Below are 3126 nucleotides of genomic sequence, written 5' to 3' on the forward strand. Positions count from 1 at the left end.
TCTTGTTCATTTTTGTAAATTTATCCAAAATACTATTGTTAATTAAAGAAAAAAATCGCCCAACACGTAGTAATAAAACTTGACTTGGTCCGACGGTCAAACCGATCAACTTGGTGAATCAGTCATAGGGTCGGGTTGGGTCAATAATTAGATCGGTCAAGTGACAAACCCGTTGACTAGTCAGCGACTATACGGTCCAATCGGTGAACCAGGAAAAGTCCGTCCAAGCACCGTTGATTGAGAGTTATTGTGGAATCTGCAATTGAACCGGTAATCTGATGAACTCATCACCTTTCTGACTCGAAATTCAAGTCAGATTTAATAACTATGCCCCAATGACTTAAATCAGTTATGAACATCAAGATATGAGTGGTTCATGGATTTTGCCTAAATTCACTCGGGCCCAATCAGCACAGAAATAGCCTAAATTGACTCTTGAACGTCAATGTATCAGTCATCTTTAGATTTAGACCCAAATCTGCATAAACCGATAGACCCAAAAAATTTGGACCATTTCTCAATCTGTGCGTGTGATCGTTGCACAGGGGTCATGCTAATCTTTTCTGTATCATTCCAATTTTATAGAATGTGATGTTTAAGGACAGGCAATTATAATTTCATGTACACGACCGATGAGGGAACTAAGCAGCAATTAGAAGGATTTAACGTTGTTTATTGCCATCAAAACTGGCTCAAAACATTCAACATTGAACTATTGAATGGATATGCATTTTGCCTAATTTTCAATCCACAAAAGGAGAACTTGACTTCATATGAATCGTTCTAATTTCCCTGTCCCCTCTCTGTTGCTTAAATTCCACCCTTTTCCGACTAGAAAAAAATTATACAAACTCCATCTAAATCTAATCATCGGATCTGGTCTACTATTAAGCCAAAATATGAGAAGAATTCATCTCAAGACAATAGTATTTCTTTGCTTGGTTATTTTGTAAATAAGAGTCTCCATCTCTTGTAAAAAATTGCATTATATTCATATTGTTTCTACAATAAAAAAAATCCCACAATTTTTTTTAAGAAATACTCACACAATTTAGCTATATATATATATATATATATATATATATATATATATATATAAAGCTTGTTCAATTTATGAAAAAAATTTGAAATTTTGTCAAGGATGATGTCATTTTTTTTAAGTTATAAAGCACGTAGTTATGATACATAAGAAAATTCAGATAAATTTATACACATAAAATTCAAAAGATGATGAAAATTAAAATACTCTTTTGTCTCATACATAAGGATATGAGTTAAAATTGATATTAATGTAGCATAATCTTTTAAATTCATAATAATTCACCAATTTTTTTTAACCTGATAAATTATGAATTTGGTCATACTATTCACACAGACATTTATATGTGCTATTTCCTTCAACTCATAATTTTGTATCAAATTTTTAATCGTACTTAAAAAAAATTTTGATAAACGTATGTGGAATAATTGATATTATAATCGTTCAGTGTTTTACTAAATATGTCTCTCAATTAAATACAAGGAAATCCAAGTAGAACAGAAAGTGTTACTGCCAGTGTGTGAATCAGTTCCAAACATCATTGAACAATAGTCATGATCCATTTTGGTGTCTCCAATTCCATATAGAGATTTTGGAAAATTTCCCCTTCACCATTGCCCTTTTACTCTTGGAAATAACGCCAATAGGGAATATCTTCTCCCATAACATAACAAACACGGACTAATTCAGAAAGGTAACTAACAACACAAGTACTAAGTGTTACATACATTTTCTTGAATTTATAAAGGGACACAAGTACGATTCCTTTTAATGTAAAGTAGTAAAGAAGTAAGCATGACTAATCATCAAGAATAGAACTGGCGACAAAACCCATAACCTAACAACTCACCCCCATTGATTAGTTGGGTCGTACGGTAACCAGTTCACGGGCCCAGATACCCACTGTCGACAAAAAAAAAAAAAAAAAAAAAACTCACCCTCATTTATTTTAAAGGATAGGTTAGGTTAGTTGAGTTATGGGTTTTGTTGGGTTGAGTAATAACAAACTAAATTATTCATTTGGCGGATTGAGCTTTTTATTAGGGCATCCAATACCCAACTTGTTTAAAAATAGTTCAAAACAATAAATATAAAATTCAATATACATACGCCAAACCACTTGCATTTGGACATGTGTTAATAATTTATTGACCAATTTGTATTCAAAATTCTCATATATATGTTTTCAATTATTTTTTAGTTTTTATTTAAAAGAAAAAAAGAAACTTGAAATAAAATATCATGCTCATTCTTCTTTTACAATAGTGTTTATAGTTGCTCAACTTCTATAATAGTTTATTATGCCTTTTAAGAGTCTGTTATTTTCCTCCCCTTTTTTTCTTTTTTTTTATCGCTAATCTCCAATTGCTACTTGATTCTATTTGTTAATATTTTTGTGTACCTAGAATAGAGTTTTAAATTTGTTCTAATTGCATTCTTTCACTTTTCTCTAACTTGTTTTATTTCATTGTTAATAATTCCTCATCAATATTATAATACAACAAATTATGTCTTTTAATTACATTTTCAAGCATAATATAATCTAGCATTCAATAATTTAAATACATTTTAGAACTTACAATAGAGAAAATATGAATGGTTAAAGTGTTAAATAAGTTGTGACAAAAAAAAGTTTCAATCAATTAGTAGTTTTAAATAGTATAACGTAAACGAATTTTTTTTAGCTAATCTATTTAAATGTTGAATTTATTATCTAAAATTCACAATACAACCAATATGAAATATTATTCTATTTATGATGTGTTTCCGAGAAGGTTAATAACTGAGTGTGCGTTTGTGTGTGTGAAATATATTTGTGTAAGTGAAAATGTGTTTATGTATGTCAAAAAAGTCTTTTTGTGTGTGTAAATAAATGTAAGAAGTTTATATATCAAAATGTATTAATTAAACCTGGCAATTATGCTCAAAACCCAACAACCCACCCAACCCTTGCTTTCATAACACAATTCCTTCTGCATTTTACTGCAAAATACACACTACGCTAAATCCATTTCTGACACCACTAACCCATGCCAAAACCCCCCATCTCTTCCCATATCATACATGTGTATTTTAGTGTGTTTGTA

At 30.2% G+C, this 3126-nt stretch overlaps 1 non-coding gene across 1 annotated transcript; it reads right to left on the reverse strand.

Annotated features, from left to right (window-relative positions):
* Positions 1-499: 499 nt before the first annotated feature.
* On the reverse strand, positions 500-603 carry LOC113738337 (U6 spliceosomal RNA). Its single transcript, XR_003460122.1, has one exon. It is a non-coding gene; the product is annotated as a U6 spliceosomal RNA (small nuclear RNA).
* Between the last annotated feature and the right edge of the window lie 2523 nt (positions 604-3126).

The sequence above is a fragment of the Coffea arabica genome, chromosome 3e, assembly GCF_036785885.1.
Source record: "Coffea arabica cultivar ET-39 chromosome 3e, Coffea Arabica ET-39 HiFi, whole genome shotgun sequence".
Taxonomy (NCBI): domain Eukaryota; kingdom Viridiplantae; phylum Streptophyta; class Magnoliopsida; order Gentianales; family Rubiaceae; genus Coffea; species Coffea arabica.